Source organism: Anthonomus grandis, chromosome 2 (genome assembly GCF_022605725.1).
Source record: "Anthonomus grandis grandis chromosome 2, icAntGran1.3, whole genome shotgun sequence".
NCBI classification, from domain to species: domain Eukaryota; kingdom Metazoa; phylum Arthropoda; class Insecta; order Coleoptera; family Curculionidae; genus Anthonomus; species Anthonomus grandis.
The window spans coordinates 33,256,464-33,276,080 of record NC_065547.1 but is presented as its reverse complement, the minus strand read 5'-3'; the positions used below and the strand labels follow the sequence as shown (position 1 = coordinate 33,276,080).

The window sequence follows — 19,617 nt, the reverse complement described above, 5'->3', positions numbered from 1 at the left end:
AGTATATCATGCATCCAAAATATTATTTTAATAATTTAGGTATATTTTAACAACATGATGTAAATTAGGCGCTCACTAGGCAGCATTAAGACAGATAGGATTGAGACGCAGTAAGATTTTGGAAAATGTATATTATTTATTAAACGAAAAAATAAAATTAAGCAAAATCAACGGACACTTTGATAATAGCGAAAGTCCAAACTAAAGGTCTGTGTAGATTTGGCTTTTTCTTTTACATCTACATTTTTAGGAAACGGTAATTTCACAATAATGTCTTGTTCTCGAACTGAATCATTCTTCCAGTAATGGATTAACAAATTTCCGGGTGGTTCCGTAGAGACGCAAAAATTTAATTTCGTATTTCGGTCACAAGGCTAACTAAAAACGAAGTCCCCTGATTGAAGTGTGTTGATATCCTCGAAAGCTTTAATTTGAATCATGTTTCTTTCGTAGCTTTCAACATCTGCAATATCTTCGCTACTTCCACCCAACTGCATTTGAAGAATCCTGAGGTGGAGTTTTTGACAAACTGTTTTTTGAGAATTTGCTTCAACCTTTATAGCATCGTCTTCTGGCGTTTTAGTAAGAATTCGTGTTAAATTATGTTTAGTGTTTGAATTGTTCTCTTTTGACGTTAAGGCTTTACATTCTCGATTGTTTTCAAGCGTCAAAATTTCCTCTTCTACCGGGTGGCCAAATAAGTGAGGTAATCTTAGGACCTGTACATCTGGCAACAATGGAATTTTTTTTATTATTATAGAAGTGGCCATGAGAAAATTCTGGAAATTATTTTTTTTTAGTTCCGTATTTCACCGCAAGAGGGCGCAACTAAAAATTAAATAAGAGAAACCTCTTTTTCTCCGAAAACTTAAATATTAACTTATTATACTTTTGATATTATTTTTAGTAAGCCTAGATAATTTGCTATCATTTTGGTTTATGAATTATTGACGTACGAACGAAAGTAGGGGTGAGGGAAGCTAATGAAAGTGGAATCATTAAAATCGCTTTAAATTCTAAACCACTCATTTGATTTTAGCGATTCAAAATTTATTTGCTAGATAAATGTAGCTGCTTTAAAAGTCTGATATCATCACTACTCTATAGTTTCTAATAAAAGCGCCAGAGGACGCAATTTGTAATAATTCCAGTTTTTTTCATTTTTATATTTTTGACATCCTATTTAAAAAGTAAATAAAATTTGCAAAGGTACTGTGAAAACCGCACGATGATATCTTCGCTCGTTTTTAAGTTATAGCGAATTAATGTTTTTTACGCACCGAGCCTAAACTTACGTACCGCCATCTAGTGTCCCGCCTAGAAATCTCTAATTAGTATTACACGAGGCGTTATATTCCGAGATGTATTCCAACGGACTGTCAACGAAAATTGGGATCAGGACATGCGCTAAAAGTTCGTGATAATAATTTTAATTCTAATTTTGTAATTTACGAATTTCAAATGAAGCTCGTACATACTATGTACTAAAAAATTCAAATAAAAGTATATAAATTCGTAGTTTGTACTTTAATTTTTATTTGACCAATATCTATAATATCATATTATCTGTATAACACATAGAACATAGTAATTGCACCAGTAATTGCTGAAAAATAAATAACAAAAACAGTCACAACTTGCCTATTCTTAAAAAATATCAAAATTAAAAAATATATAACTAGTTACCACTAACCATAACAAAAAATATAGGTTTTTTATATGTAGCTGTGATCAAAAGTAGAGTTAGTTGAAGTAAATGGTAATTTTTTGCCTTTTAAAAAGGCAGAAATGTCATCTATTTCTTCTTTATTTGGGTTTTTGATAGCTTCTTTTGCCTTTTTTTTCTTTTTTATTGTAGAAAATAATCGTTTTTGTGGAACAACATTTTGAGAAGCAGATAATTCTTTTATATCCCTAAAAGTTTCTATAGTACTTCGTTTTGAATTGGGCAATTGAAGTAAATTTTTAGCAGTCTGTATGTTACTGATAACTTGTTGAAAAATATTATCATGGTCAGAATCAAAATCATAACTGTGAACTAATGTTTGTAAATGAGATATTTCTTTTAAAACTCTATCTTTTTGATCACATCTACCAATTGTTTCACCATTAGTTGCTTTAAGAGAGCTTAAGCACTGGTCCATTACACTAACTTCCTCCACCTCATTTATCACATCTACACCCTCATCCAGTATTGAATAGGAATGTAATGAATTAGTATTTACATTATTATTAACAGGGGTTTTTAAAACTATAAAATGAATATGTTTACAAATCACAGTATTGATAAAATAATTTGGACATGTACAACTATATTGGTGAACACATATATCACAAAATTGACAAATTAAACTGCAACATTTTTTTAATAAGGGTATTTGTTTTACAATATATTCATTGAGGTTGTTACTCACAGCCCAAATACCAGGAGTCTGTACAACTAGATCAAAACTAGAAGAAACTGCCATTCTATGGGATTTAAAAATTTCATGGCTCTTGTAAGTGCTTTTTCCTTTTGTATGTTTTATTAGCCGATCTACAGTTTTATCTCTTAAATATTTAAGAGTTGCATGCAACCCTTTATCCAACCTTTTGACACATTTACCGTTTAGGTAAAAATATTTAATAACTTTATGCAAGCTCTCTAGTCGCATATTAGTATTAATTCCACATTCTTGACGAAAATAATACGCCCATTTTTGATAGTTATTAGAGTAATTCTTTTCAAAATATTCTCCAAAAATTTTAGTATGAGCATTTTCACTCATATTATTAATGGGAACCCGTAAATGTTCACAAAATGTATTTATACTGTCAAAATCGGTAGTTTTTTGTAAATATTTTAAAGTTTTATAAACCCAAACCTTATCTTCTTTATTTGAAATTTTACTTAAATTTGTACGCCAGGCACGGTCTACATGCCATGAACAATATAGTTGAAACCTAGATAAACCCATAACTTGAACCCAGCCATTATAAAATGTCCCTGTTATATCTGACATAAACGTATTTGATTTAATTGTACCAACTTTTTGTTTAATTTTGCTAAAGAATATGTTATTAATAAAGGTGTCTTTTTTATTACTAAACATAAAGGCAACAGGAAATCCCTCATTAAACTCATCCACTATCATAAGGGTTGTTAATTCAAAATCGTAGTTGTTAAGACCATGCGTGCTATCTATTGCTATAATATTTTCACCAAATTGCTTAAGAAGTGATGCTTGCAAATCATTCATTATTATTAAGCAAAAGTCTGAATTTACAAAATCCTTTAAAGCCTCTCCTTGGGGTTTATAAAATAACACAGGATTATTTTCTAAAGACCTACACTCCTCCACCCAGATTTCTATACTAATAGCGTCATTCTTATGCTTTACCCCTTCCTTATTGTGAATGTTATATCTTCTTTTAATATTGTCAACGTCTTGCCTTGTTAGTAGATCAACCCTCTTTGTTTCACCACCTATTTTATTTCTTGTATCATCTAGGATCCTGAAAATTTAATTTTTTGAGTAACACTTATAGTTAATTCAAAGTTTAATAATATTGGAGGCCACAATAACATGAAATATAAGCTGATTTCTCATGCTATACGAGGCCAATGTTCATGAAAAATTATTTTATTTTTAGTTTTAAGTATAACAAATTCCGAGACAAATTATTAACACCTGTATTTATTTTTTTAATTACCTTACTGTTGAGACTCCTTCTACTAATTTTACTGCAATTTGCTTTTTATCCAAACTACTTATTTTTAAATGTTCAATGGCTGTAGAATGACCATAATGTGTTATAATTCGGTGAACCTCAAATTTTCCATTGCTTCTTTTTAATGTTATTTTACTAATGCAATTATATTCCAACTTTGACAACCCTTGTGATTTAATATTTCGTTTTCTCTTTGTTACATCATTTATACTTTTTGATGTTCCTAAAATAAACAATATCACATTAAACCAGGAACTTAAGGAACTAAAATATATTACCACTTCTATTGCCCACAAAATATTGTAATTCACAAGAAGGAGTTTTTTTCTTTCCAGCAAGAACAACATTAATTACACAGCTCCCTTTCTTCCAAATCATGTTTCGATTGTGATTGAAATTCTGAAACATACATAATTATAATACTACAATAGCTTGAATTGCTGTTAAATAAAACCTTTTTGACAAAAACTACTTATTATTTTAATTCTTTATCTTTTTAGTTACATGTTTGTATTGACATTAAAGAAATATCTTATTACTTAAAAGAAACCTTTGATTTATAGTTCATACCTTCTAATGACTCAAACTCCAATTTTTCTTCTTCGATTTTCTGATCGTGTTCCTTTTGTAAATGATTGCACAATTGCACATTCCTTGGGTAAGAACACTTACACATTAAACATTTAAATTTAAAAACATTTTCATCGTAAGAATGTTCTTGTATTTGCTTGCCATGGTTTTGGCGACAATGTTTATTTAAGTTAAATTGTGTGCTATATGACTTATCACAAAGTTTGCATACACCATAAATACAAAAAAGTTCAACACGAAACGATTTAACCTCATTTTTAACCTTTACGAGACACGACACCATTGACACTTTTGACGGAATACATTTCGGAATTTAACGCCTCGTAGTATTACCACAACTACGATACCATGATGTTGTCATAATTAATAAATTATTAAAGTAATAATAAGTTTATGTGACTTTCTTAAAGCGAATAATTTTATTAACTAATTTCTTTTTATATTTAAATTATAGTCCTGAAAAGGACCGATTTTAAACCCAAACATATTTGGTATTTAATGCCTCGATAGGTGTTCATACTGCTTTCCATCACATTCCAAACAAGCTTCCAATCTTCTTTGGGTAGATAAAACTGCTGTTTCGATTGCAGCAGCTGATATTTCATTTATTGCACCACGGATTCTGTTTGCCATATACTGTTTTGTTATAGGTTTAGTTTAGTACACAATATCTTTTAAACGACCCCATAAGTAAATGCTAGGCATGTTAAATCGGGTGACCTGGCCGGCCAAGGATATAGACTCCCCCTTCCGATCCAGTGCCCTTGAAAGTAATTATTTATATGATGCCGCACCAAACGGGAAAAATGTGCTGGGCCCCGTCCAATTGGAAATACATGGTCCGTCTTACTTCCAATGTCAAATATTCCATTAATAAAATAGGCAAGGAATTTGTTAAAAAATGCAAAAAAAACATTACCGGTTAATGTGCCATCAAAAAAATAAGGACCAATAATTTTCATTCCGATAATGACACCACACGTTTACACTCCAGCGGCCTTGGTGCTGGACTTTTCGCATCCAACAAGAATTTTCAACCGACCAATAATGCATATTATGCCTGTTGACTTTCCCATCGCTACAAAAAGTGGCTTCATCGGTCCACAGAATCTGTGACAAAAAATCCCTGTTTTCGCGAATCATTGCTAGTATCCATTGGCAAAAATCAATTCGGCGCTCAAAATCATGTTCGTTTAGAGCTTGGTGTAGGATTATATGGAAAGGGTGTAGCCTTAAAATAAAAAGAAATGCATATATTCGAGAAGAAAATTATAATAAAAAGATGTATTACCTGTGGTCTTTAAGTATATTTTGAACAGTAGTTCGAGCTATTCCCAAATCTAAAGATAACGCACGAGTTCCAATATGCCTATTAAACTCTACGTAGGCCAACACATTAATAATGTTTTCTTCAGTTCTTCCAGTAGAGCGACACCTAAATTTGGGCCGACTAAAACTCCCAGTATCGCGTAGTCCCTATACCAACCGTGGAAAAATTCTTCTGCCAGAATGGCGGCGATCTGGATACCGAAGGGCATACTGTCTTTCAGCTATTGCTGCATTTTGAAAGCACTCAAAGAAAACCGCAATCAAATCCACAGCTTCATTATTTGTCAAAGGCATTTTACAAGCAAAGAAAATTGAAAACAGATTTAACTGGCCGTCTAATAAATATTTGACGTTTCCGTACAATCCTTTTTAAATGTTTCTTTTGTTTTTGCCGGCTACTATAGGTTAACTAGATATTCTAAGGCCGAGCGCTAGATGGCGGTACATAAGTTTGGACTCGGTGCGTAAAAGACTTTAATTCGCTGTAACTTTAAAACAAGCAAAGATATCATCGTGCGGTTTTCACAGTATTTTTGCAAATTTTATCTACTTTTTAAATATGATGTCAAAAATATATCATTCAATTTGAATTTTTGGAGCAAAATGAAAAAAAACTGGAATTATTACAAATTGCGCCCTCTGGCGGTTTTATTAGGAACTATAGGGTAGTGATGAGATCAGACTTTTAAAGCAGCTACATTTATCTTGCAAATAAATTTTGAATTGCTCAAATCGAATAATTGGTTTAGAATTTACACCGATTTTAATGATTCCACTTTCAATAGCTTCTCCCACCCCTCCTATCGTTCGTACGTCAATAATTCATAAACCAAAATTATAGCAAATTATCTAGGCTTAGTAAAAATAATATCAAAAGTATAAGTTAATATTTAAAATTTCGGAGAAAAAAAACGTTTCTTTTATTTAATTTTTAGTTGCGCCCTCTTGCGGTGAAATATGGAACTTATAATTTCCAGAATTTTCTCATGGCCACTTTTATAATAATAAAAAAAAATTCCATTGTTGCCAGATGTACAGGTCCTGAGATACAGCCGCTTACATCGCTTAGTTGGCCACCCGGTACACCGGATTTTAATTTAGGTGCTTTATCTTCTTGAATTGTACTTCAGTGCAGTGGCGAAGCGTGAACTTTTTTTTGGGTAGACAAACAATAAAAATCGTTAATTAGAAAAAAATGTGTATTCAGTATTATTCACTTTAATGAAATAGAAAATGAAAGCGCATCAAATATTAACTCAAAGAGAAAAATTATGTAGTGATATAAAAAAGAAAAAAATAATTACTACTAGCAGTACTAGCATAAAAAGATAGATATATAAAAATAAATACTACTTACAAAAAAACACAACATAGGTATAACCATAACTTATAAATCCATAATATCCATTATTTTAAAATTAATTAAAGACAAATAAAAACACAACTAAAATACAATTGCCAATATCGAACATCGTTCATAAATGACCACTAAAAAAACCTTTTCTATACACCCAAAAATAAAAATACTAATTATTAAATTACTATAGCACGCGCCCGCACAAAATGCCAAATGTAGATTCATCAAAATAAAACTGAAGATGTATTGCGGCCGACCAGATTAAGCGTGTCCATAAACAATAATCCTCAACAGCATAATAAAATAGCTGGTCGACTTCGATAGACAAAAAAAGCTCAAATGTCTTTCCCGCGAGTAAATTTTGCATACGCTGATGCGGCCGGACCTCTGTCACCTGCTTGATGCGTATTTGGTTCGATTAGATGTTCCAAAGTTCGGAAGACAAATATCAATGTGTCTTCCTGGGGCTCGTATACATTAATTGGGTGTCAGCCCTGCATTTTTATTTTTTTAGTGCGTCAGGCGGGGCGCGCCTTAGATATTATAGATAGATAGATATTATAGCCGTTTAGATACTATATAATAATAGTTAGGAGAACGACTAGGCTCTGTGTTAATTTTTTTTTTACTTTTTATTCAACAATGAAATAATTACGTGATAAATTAATGACAAATAACTGGATAATTTTGGGTAGACAGTGTCTACCTTGTCTACTCGTACGCTTCGCCACTGCTTCAGTGGTCGAGCGGTCATTACTCTAGACATAAAATCTAATGTAGAAATGTGTCAAGCAAAACAACATTTTCGGAAGACATGCATCCACTAGGGTGAGCAACTCCAGCAGATCCTGGAAGACCACCCACTTAATATATAGTCCTTAAAATTAACTCGTGGAAAGATGAAAAATGGTGGGATATGAAGGTTCCTCCAGCTCTAATACCACAACAGAGAATAACTAATGGTCCTCGTTCAGAAGATGTGAACGACTTGTTTAACACCCTTCGCTGCCAGGACTTGAATGGTTTATGTGCCATTATAAGCCCTGTTTCATCAATGTTCCAGATCTGATGAAGGCTCAAACTTATCACGCTTAAGGACCGATTCCAAATTATTGAAAAACGTGGTAACATTTGCATGGTTAAAACTCGTATATCGTGATAAACTGGTTGACTTTGGAGTCCTCAATGATAACTCGAGTGGACTATGTCTAAGGCCGGAAGACAAATCGTAGCCAGCAATGGATTTTTCAACCTATTTCATAGAATAGTTTTTATTGTTGGCATTAGTAAATCGTAAGGCCAGTTGACGTGCACATGTGTCTGCCAAGAGAGCCTCTCAGGTAAACGCTAATGCTGTTTTAAAATCAGATGAATGAACAATGTCTGCATGTTAAAAATCTGCAGAGGCAGCCAATGGCTTTTTCTTCACATATCTTGTGGGTTGTGAAGGTTGTGGGTTGGGTGGTCTTGTTTTTTTTTTTTTAATATTTTGTTATAGTTGGGTGAAATTTTGCTCCCCTAAGAACTTCCTCAGCTGTTTTCATAACATCAGGCGAAGGAACTACTCGTTTCGTCTTTTAAATCCGGAAATGCAGCATATTGTACCTGAAGCATAAATATTACATTATAATTAATCAGTTAAATTTTTAAATTATTTGAAAATACAAGATATGGAGGATTGCGTCGTTTCATGGCTCCTCAAGACGACTGTCTCATGTCTCAAATAATATAACCTAATATCCTTATTAAACATTTAATTCACTGGATACCTAAATAATTAATTCAAAAGTTACCTGTCTTCACTACGCCTAATGAATCAACGCGAACTTGACCAAACTACAACGATATTACAAAATAAAATTTTACTTTTAGGCAGCAATTTTTTTGTGCCCTAACAACAACGTTTAACATCATATCGAATGATGGCGAGTAGCTGGCAAAACGGTCAGAGATTGGCTAAAGCTATGACCAGTAACCACTAGATGGCTCTGCTAATAGCTTTTTGTAAATAAATGTAGTGTCTCATTCCTTGTTTCAATCCTCCCTGGTCTCCGCACAATACACTCATACGAGGCAGCACACGCCAAACTTGACCCGCCAACATCTGGTAAACTACCATCTGTTTAATATTCTTCAATTGAATAATAATATTTTTTTAAAAGGAGAAATTATAGCATTTTAAAAAAAAATTTTGTTTTCCCGAGATCGTACTTCTAAAGATAAAAATAAACATTTTTTGAATGAAACTAAAATGGCACTTATGTTTTTTGTAAACCTGTAAGTTTCTGTTGTTTTAATGTTGTATATATTTCTGTTGCAACGTTTTTGAAGGACAAATTGTCTGCCGACCTCCGAGCTAATTAAAAAAAATTCTATACCTTCGTCGAGAGTGTATTATACATAGACGTGGTATGCAATATTTGCAGTTTCAATAGAAACATTGGTGGAAATAATTTTAAGTATATCGCAGTAGGAAGCTACTCTACTAGCCAGAGTAGCCAATATCCCTCTATAGTTTACTTTAAATTCCAAAAAAGTTACACAATCTATAGTTGTTCTTGGTTGTTTGATTTATAAGTCGTTGATGGATTTATCAATATTAAGTAATAAATGATTATTGGTAAACCAATTTTCAAGCAATGAGAGGATACTGAAAATTTTGTGCGTTTTAAATTTATCATTTTCCCCAGCGACACATGATTCAAAAAGCCGTAGAGGCATCATCTGCGCTCCAAACGCAAATACACCATTCCATTGCAATTTTTCATTATTCAGTGAGTTTGAAATGGTATGCTAATTTGATATATTGCCCTAATGGTTGATTTATTTTTTCCAAATCCATTTTGAAAATGGGAGAGTAAGTTTCCTGTTTCAAAGCAATTTACTAATCTTTCATATAGACCAAAATATTTGAATTCACTTAAATACCTTACTTCAAAAGTTGATGGTTTTTGATATACAAGGTGTCAAAGTTATAATTTTATTTTATATTTCTCCTTATTGCTTGAGAAATATTTCAGATTTTAGCATAAAACTCGTTATAGGAAGGTTTGCTAGATGAGAAACAAGGCTCTGTCACTTTTTATGGTCAAACTTCTAGAATAAAGCGCCACTTACAGCACTATTTCGGGAAATCATTCGCACTTAAATGAAATCATGAAATTATGTACTTTTTGCAGGTGGCATGAATGGAAGCAGCTTGAAAAAATGGTATTTACTGTACAATTAGAAACTTGAATTTCTCGAGCTACATTCCTAACCCGAACTGTAGGATTTTCAATCACAGCATCTAAAACATTTTCTTCAACTTTAGCTGCCATGTTCGGCCCATATTTGCAGAAAAACTACCTAAACAGCTAAATCGTTTTTACTACTCATAACTTATTTGTTTATTATGTTAGAAAAAATGTTTTATGATCATGGTATGTACATATAATGCATTGAAAATTTTTAAATTAACTTTAGACATCTCTAACAAGTGGACGTTTTTTGTTGCGGTAATACGAGAGAATAAGATTTTCCGGTCAGTTGTTATATAAAGGGTGGCACAAAAAAGTTATGATAAGTTACTGACCGAAAAGGTGTTGCCCTCTAAAGGTTTGGCCATAAAAAAACGGAATCTTGTATGTATATATGTATGTATATAATCTTGTATGTATCTCTTTGTATGTTTTTGAATATATGAAACTAGAGTATGAAAAACTGTTTCCGGAGACGGACCCGTAACAAATACCCAAGCTTTTTTGGATCTCTGCGCAACGTTTAGATCCATGGTTTTTTCACTAGTTTCCATTTGATTGATTACCCAACTTTACCTGACTTTGGTTTTTGTTACATTGAGTTTATTAAAATTTAATAAGTAATCTCAAGAATTTTTGGTTCACACCTTTTTTTTTGCTTTGGGAGAATATTCTTAAAAACAGTATATAGTTTTTAATATTTATCTTAATTTTCCACAAAACTTAATACTTTTTAACAGAGTTCAAATGTCAACATAAAGTTTATCGATGAATTTACCTTAATTTTTTAGAAAGTTTGTGAATTTAGAGAGAACCATTGATGGTACCAAAAACCCAATTTCATCACTTTCTTAGTTAAAAAAAATCGCAAGAAAGCAGTATTCTTTATTGTAAGTAGAAGTCCATTCTTGAAGTGGAGTAGATATAATATAGCGAGTTGGGAAGGGCGGGAAGACTTTTCTCCACAAATGAAAAAAGATGTAAACACGACAGTTATGTAGTGTTAGAGTCTGATGATGATGAGTGAACTCATCGAAATGCATAACTCTTGACAAAAGATTGGCATTTTTATTTGTGGAGAAAAGTCTTCCCGCCCTTCCCAACCCGCTATAAACAGTATTTTGTCTATGGGTTTACCCCGATTTTCAAGAAATATCGTGAGTTTTGAGAGACCATTGATGGGACGAAATATCCAATTTCACCATTTTCGTAGTTAGAATAGAAACAAAAAGCAAGAAAAGAGCTATCATATCGATAGTTCTATTCTAATTCTTAAGAAAGTTCTATTTATGCATTTACTAAATTTATCAACTAGGCCATCCTGTATACTACCGCTTATCGCAATCAATTGCCTTCAAAATTTTTCACAAAACTAATATATACGGGGTCTTCCAAAAAAAATGTTTAATAAATAATTGCTTAATGCATTTTCAATAAATACATCTTGTTTATAGACAATTAGTATTATTCTTATTGTAGATGTACTTTATGTGATATTCTTTCAAATTTATCCTAGATTAGTATAAATATGAATGTATTTGGTTATTTACTATTATTATTATAATAATAATTATTATTATTATTGTTGTTGATTAAGATGATGATTGCTCTCGTTATTGTTTTGTTAACGTTTTGGCTGACTATGGAAGTAATTAAAAGATCATCTAAAGCTACAAGAAATGTGTTTTTTTTTTGTGATTAACCCAGTAAAATTAGACAAAATAAAATTTTTAGCAAATATCTCCTAAACTATTGATCATACGTAAAAAAGTCAAAGAGCTGAATATATTTCACACTACACATTCAAACTTCAAATAATTTTTTAAGTAGAAGAAATAATTTTTGAAAAAAACTCATATCTCCCATGTCACTCAAGCCCTAGTTTGAAACGTTTGAAAGTTTTTTAATAGTTTTTTATGTATTTCTAAAAAATATTAAGAAACTAAAATAGAGGGCGCCATCTCTTACGCATCGCATGAATCCACGCAATTCAAGTTAAATGCAATCTGTAATTTCCCACTAGCGATTTTTATTTTTTCGATTTTATGGTGAAGTATATGTAATAGTGAATATTTTTCGCTTATTTAAGAGAAATTTGAAGGTGAATTTAAATGTCAATAACAGCTAAGTATTTTTTTTTAATACGAAAGAATTATTATCACTTCTTACTTTATCACGTGAACAGTTAACGCAACCATCATAAGATAGATCTAAACACAGGATTGCTTGATCTACATTACTGGCAAAATTTTTTTGTCGTATATCCAATTATTTTTGGGTGAAAAAATGTTCCACTTTTGACCCGATGATTTTTATTTCAAGTTGCTCCTTTTTGTACGTGAAGTTTGTATATACAGAGTTGCTCAAATTTTGAAGTATTAATTTTTGAAATCATTCAAAATAATAAAATCTCACCCAATTTTGCCATAATGTCGATCTATATCCTATGGTATTACCATTAAATTGAATATTTGGGATATATACAGGGTGTTTGAAAAATAGAGAGAGATATTTCAATGGGTGATTCCTTGTAAAAAAATATGAGAAAAAGTTTCTATAAGCATGGGTCCGGAAATGCACAGTTTTCAAGATACAGGGTGATAAATTCTTTTTATTAAGAGGCTAATTTAGCCCTAATTAGATTAAAATTATAAGGGCCAGTGGCGTTCCGGGGGACATCTTAGCAAATATTATTGGCAACAAAATGTACGCCACTGCCTTTTTTTCAACTTTAATATTTGTTGTTTGATTAAGCATTTAAAAATACAACTTTTTCGCCTCTTGTATTTTTTTTCTCTCACTTCGTTTTCGACAAAAAAATTGGTTTATTAATTTTTGGTAAAAAAATCATTATCAGTTATTTCTTAACATTTCTATTGTTTGTATGAGACTAGCATAATCCAGACTTTTAAGGTGCCCTCATAAATAAACATCTATGGGAGTTAAGTCAGGAAAGCGAGGTGGCTATTGAATTGGTCCACCTCTTCCAACCCAATTTCCCCCAAAGGTGTTATTGAGATGAGTTACGCTATAGTAAAATAAGGAGGAGCTCCATCGTGCATAAAAGTTATTTGATTACGTACATTTAGAGGAACTTTTTCCAGCAGAACGGGCAATTCTTGTTGAAGAAATTCTAAGTAAGATTCGCCGTTTAATCTTAAGGGTAAAAAGAATGACACATTTAAAGAAAATTGCTCTTGGTGGCGACATTGTACGTAAGCATGGGGACTTTCGTCACTCCGTACATGAGTATTACGAAAATTAACAATGCTATCACGCCGAAATCCGTAAAAAGTTCGGTTTTATTAAAATTTCTGTTATTATTAACTTTTTCGTAATACTGTAATACCATTGGCAAAAATGCAAACGGGGCAGAAAATCTCTTGGTAGTAATGCCTGCACACGTTGAACATGAAACATGATACGGATACAAAAGTTGTTCGGAGAGAACCTGCAGTGCTGTTGGAATGATTATCCCCTAATCGAACTGCTATAGTCCTGGTACTTACACCAGGATTTTCTTCCACGGTTCTTACGGACCTCGGCCGGCGTCTATCATTGGTGGGAATGGCAAAACTTCCTAAGTGACTTATGCTAAGTATTACGCTGCATAACAGTTCCTGTAAGCACGTGCACACATTACATGTATGTCTGTCATTTCCCCAAAACTGTAATTTTCCATCACAAAAACCGAGAAAAAAACTTTTTAGAGAAATTTCACCAAGAAAATTAGGTAAATAAATATTTTCTAGTAGAACTGACGTTTGTCAATGTCAAACCTCCATCATGAAATGATTTTGTGTTTTCCAAGGCACCTGTGATTTTTTTACCAAAAATTAATAAACCAATTTTGTCCAGTGGCATGCAATAAAACGGTATTTATTTTTTTTGTCGAAAACGAAGCGAGATACAAAAAAAATACAAGAGGCAAAAAAGTTGTATTTTTAAATGCTTAATCAAATAACAAATATTAAAGTTAAAAAAATGCAGTGGCGTACATTTTGTTGCCAATAATATTTGCTAAGATGTCCCCCGGGACGCCACTGGACCTTATAAGTTTAATCTAATTAGGGCTAAATTAGCCTCTTAATACAACAAGTAATACTGCCAAATTTCAAAAGAATCGAGTAAATATTTTTGTTAATATTAATAAAAAATATATCACCCTGTATCTGGAAAACTGTGCCTTTCCGGACCCATGTTTATAAAAACTTTTTCTCATATTATTTTACAAGGAATCACCCATTGAAATAGAAATTGTTTTTATAGTATATTATTTTTCTGCATTAGTGAAACAATTTTTTTTTGCTATTTTTATTGTTACTATGTATTAATTATTTTTAGAGAGTTTTAGCTTCTTTTTATATTATTATGATTTTATTTTATACTATTAAGCTACATTCCACTCAATATTTTTCTATGTTTAAGTCAAGAGGAAAAAGTTTAAATATGATACCATTAGCTTTCCAATCATTGTGCAACTGCACAGAAAAGAGGGCAGGTACATTTTTCAATTATGTCATAACTAATAAGTGTTTTTTAATAATGCTAAGATTCATTTTGGATGTATTAGAATTTTCTTTTATTGGTTTATCTTTAAAAAATAATTTAAAAAAAAAAACATAAAATGGTATTTATATCATTGTGTACATTGTTATATTATGTCACGTATTAAGTTAAGTTTTTTATTAGAATTTATATGTTGTTTTTATTTGCTTACCAGAAGATAAACTTATTTGAAGAAATAGGTACCATTTTCTGTTTTTGATATAAGAATTTATAATTTGTTTTCTATAATATGTGAATATACATATATTATTTTGTTAATTATATAGATGGTTAAAAAATATATTATATATTACAAAAAAAACCCAAAATAGTAAAAAATTATCTTGAATTATGTATATGCTTTGTAAAAAAAAGTTCTTTCTGATTCTGCATTAAAAAATAGTGGCTTCCATTTAAAAAATAGATTGATGCCGTCATATTTTTTTTTTCAGTCACCCTGTATATTTAATTTTCACGTAGAAAAACCCTAAACCCAAAATTAAAATCGACGGGTTCGGGCAGTTTTTTCAGAAACGTCCATTTCATTTTTATTGAATTTATCCGCTACTTTACGGATGCACTGTATAATGTTTACATGTTTTGCCATTAATTATACCTACTTAATATTTTGCAATGCAGGTAAATATTTTATTTGTAATCCAGGTTTGACCACAACTATGATAATTTTGGATTTTTTTTATGACCCAATAGATAATTAGGGTTTTATTGCGGTCAAAAAATCAACGGTATATCTTTGAGTGCACTATACGTATAGTGAGGATCGCGCCTTATATAGTCCAGTTCAGAGATCTATTAGAATCTTTAATGTGCCGCGAATAGTCCGTGTGCCGGTGTTGCTTGTATTGGCACATGGCATGCATGTTTAAATCGCAAAATTTATATGAAAAGAGTCATAAAGTTATATTCTAAGCGATATTTAATCATTCCATTAAATAAATAAATGTTTGGGATTTTTTTTTAAAAATGTATACATTTGATTCGTAAAATTTGACTACATCCGCCCACGTACTATTTTGTTAGACGTCTGGCCTCAGTCACAGCCACTCACGCGTGAACAGTTGCACAGGCCCGGCCTTAAAATTTAATTTGTATTTAAAATCTTATTCTGGATTTTTGGGTTTAGTTTTATAAAGCTAGAAATGCAGTTGATAGCAAGATAATATTTAATTTAAAGATAAGATTTAAGTACGTAAAATCAGTTTAATCAAAAATTTTAATTTAATTTAATGAGTATGAGTATGAGTGTAGGTGGTACTAATTACTTAGGCCCATTTATTCTGTGGATTAAGACATTAAAGATTTACTTTTTGACACAAAAGGGTAAAATGTATATATTATATATTTCCTTTTTTTGGGTATTGAGATTTATTTTTATTTGGTGGTTATTATTAATGGGGATTTTGGCTGCCACATTCAATGTCCTTAATGTTTAAATTATTAAAATGAGCAAAAGGACCCTGGAAATTTTGCAGAGATGACTGAGAAAAAACTAAAAAACGTGTAAGGAATAAAAAAATGAAAAGAATATAAGACAAAAAAAGGAATCCTACAAAGGGCAAAAGAGCTAAAGGAGCCATGCGAATGTAAACTAAAATGTTGGCAGAAAATTGAAGATGTCCAAAGGCAGAATCTATTTAGAGATTTCTACAATTTATCAAGGCATGGTCAAGATCAGTTTATAGCGGAAACTGTTAAGGAATGTGCAAAATTTAGAGAACGACAAAGAAAATCAGCTGATAAGCAAATTAAGCCTAGTCGAAGAAACTTTTCAAGAAAGTATTTTCTCACAAATGAAGATCACAAGAATTTGGAGGTTTGTCAGAAAATGTACTTATAAATATTTTTGATTTGACCCTTAAAAAAGTGAGAGTAGTTGTCGAAAAAAAAAGAATTAATGATTCAAATATTTGCTCTTCAGACGGTCGGGGAAAACATCAAAATCATTATAAAGTTACCGAGGAAAAAAGAGATCACATACTAATAGTTTTCATACATACAGCAGTCATTACTCTAGAGAGAGGACATCAAACAAATATTTAAGTTCCGATCTTTCAATTGCCCAAATGTATCGACTTTACATTCAGTATTGCGAGGAACAAAACAGAAGCCCCGAAAAAGAGTCACAAAGAGACAGATTTTTAATGAAGAATTCAACTTTTCATTTCATGCCCCTGCGAACGACACTTGCTCTAAATGTGACAGTTTAAATGTAAAGTTAAAGACATTTGATAGTAAAAATCTTACAGAAGAAGAAAAAAAAACTAAAATTAAAGTTTTGGAACAAAGAAACACTCACTTAAACCTCTCTGAAATGGCTTATAAACTTAAGTCACTAGATAAAGAAAACAGCAAGAAAGACATCAAATTTGTTGTTGCATCATTCGACCTACAAAAGTGCTTACCTACACCATATTTGCGTAATGGCGTTTCTTTTTATAAAAGACAACTCTGGACTAATTTAACTATTCATCAGACTTCAACTGCCGGCAATTTGGGAATTTGCTTTTTATGGGATGAGACAATTGCTGCTCGTGGAGGTCAAGAAATAGCTTCATGCGTCCGAAAATATATCTTGTCATTACCAAAGGAAACGGAAGTTTTAAATCTTTATAGTGATTCATGTTCGGGGCAAAACAGAAATATTTGTATGTGTACTATGATGAGCTATGTCTTGAAAGAATGTCAAGATCTAGGACATAATTTGCAAGAAATCAACCACAAATTTATGGAGCCTGGTCATACTCATATGGAGGCCGACACAGTCCATGGAGCAATCGAAATATGCAAGAAAAAAACGACTGCTGAAATAGAAGTCCCCCATGACTGGACTAATTTTATAAGAACTGTGCGCCGAAATCCACCCCTACAAGTTAAGGAAATGTTACAAAAAGACTTCCTAAATTTTAACAGCCTTTTGACGGAAAAATTGGTTCATAGAAAAAAAAATGAGATTGGTGAAGTTGTGGATGCGGATTAAATGGATGAAGTTCTCCGTTGAACACCAGTTTCAGATTTTTTGCAAAACGAGCTTTAACGATAGTAAAGAGTTTAAGGTTGTTGACCTGAGAAGAGGTTCTGTACGAAACCGGCCTGCGATTCTCGATATTGATGTGCCTAAACCTATAAATCAAGAACCTTTACCATTGGCAGATCTTAAAATCAAAGATTTGTTAGATTTGCTGCATTACATTAGCGATTATAACAAACCATTTTATGAGAACTTATGAAGATCTTCCGACTTAAATGTTGATTATCTTGTATAAGAAGCTTCATCCAAAGAGGAAAAGAAATTAGTCTTTTGTCTTATAAAGGATGACCATCCTTTAAAGGGTTTATTGCAAAAATTTTCATCTTTACAGAAAATTCTAAGAATTGTGACTTATTGTTTAAGGTTTTTTAAGGCTTTAAAATTTAAAAACAAAGAATTTAATAGGTATCCCCTTGACGAACCTGAACTTTTTGATAGTCTTCTTATTATTGTGAAATATGCACAAATAGAATGTTTAAATGAGAATATTTCGAGTTTGCTAAAAAATGGTCGTTGCTCAAAACCCTTGCAAAAACTTTCTCCCTTTCTTGATAATGAGGGTCTCCTCAGGGTGGGCGGTCGATTAAGTTATTCTCAATTAAGTTTTGATCAAAGACATCCGTTGCTATTACCGCGACAACATCGATTAACAACCCTGTTGATTGAAGACTTTCATAAAAAATATTTACATTGTGGAGTGCAAAATCTTCACTTTCTTATTTCTCAAAATTTTTGGATTATAGGTGGGAAAAGGGCTATAAGGAGCATTATTTATAAATGCTTAAAATGCTTTAGGGTTAAACCAACCCCTATATTTCTCAAAATGGGAGACTTACCCTCTTATAGAGTGACGCAAATCAAACCGTTTTTGTGTAAGAGCCCGAGGTGCTAAATCTCAGAAAGCCTACATTTCCTTATTTGTCTGTTGTTCTACTAAGGCCATTCATATAGAGTTAGTTTCGGATCTCTCCACGCAAGCATTTCTTGCTGCCCTTCGGCGATTTCTGGCACGTCGTGGCAGAGTAAGACATTTACATTCAGACTGTGGCACAAATTTTGTTGGTGCCTCGAAATACCTTCTGGAAATTTGAGAAAAGGCTAGTGCTGAAGAAAAAATAGCTTGGCGCTTTAACCCCCCGTCTTCTCCCCATTTTGGTGGATTACATGAAGCAGGTGTAAAAGCAGCAAAATCGCATTTAGTTCGTATTGTAGGCGAGCAAATACTTCTCCTATGAGGAGTTCTACACATTTTTAGTACAAATTGAAGCTGTGCTGAATTCTAGGCCTCTAGGACCGTTAAGTTCCGATCCCAATGATTTTTTGCCGCTTACTCCCGGACATTTTCTTTTATCTTTTTACTTTATCTCCCTTATCAACTATTCCAGACCCAGACTTAAGTACCCAAAATATTAAAAGACTTAATCGCTGGCAACTTTTAATTCACTTTCATCAGGTTTTCTGGAAACGTTGGCAGTTGGAGTATCTTAATACTCTCCAGCAACGCCAAAAATGGCAAAAAACTGTCCGTGATATAACCCCAGGGACTATGGTGGTAATTAAGGACGAATTAAGTCCTCCCTTAAAATGGAAGCTCGGACGAATAGCAAGTACTTTTCTTGGCAAAGATGGCGTAGTGCGTGTCGCGTCAGTAAAGACTAATAAGGGTGTCTTTACTAGGCCAGTGGTAAAGTTATGTCCCCTTCCCATTTATGAAGCTTAATTTTTTTTCTTCACTTTTCTTAATTAAAAATTATTATAGTTTAAAGTGGTGGTATAATTTGGTGGTATTGGTT

At 32.2% G+C, this 19,617-nt stretch overlaps 1 protein-coding gene across 4 annotated transcripts in view; it reads left to right on the top strand.

The window, feature by feature from the left end:
• LOC126733494 (diacylglycerol kinase 1) overlaps window positions 1-19,617 on the top strand; it is a 390,145-nt gene that overhangs the window by 369,672 nt on the left and 856 nt on the right. The gene's annotated exons all lie outside the window — the stretch shown is intronic.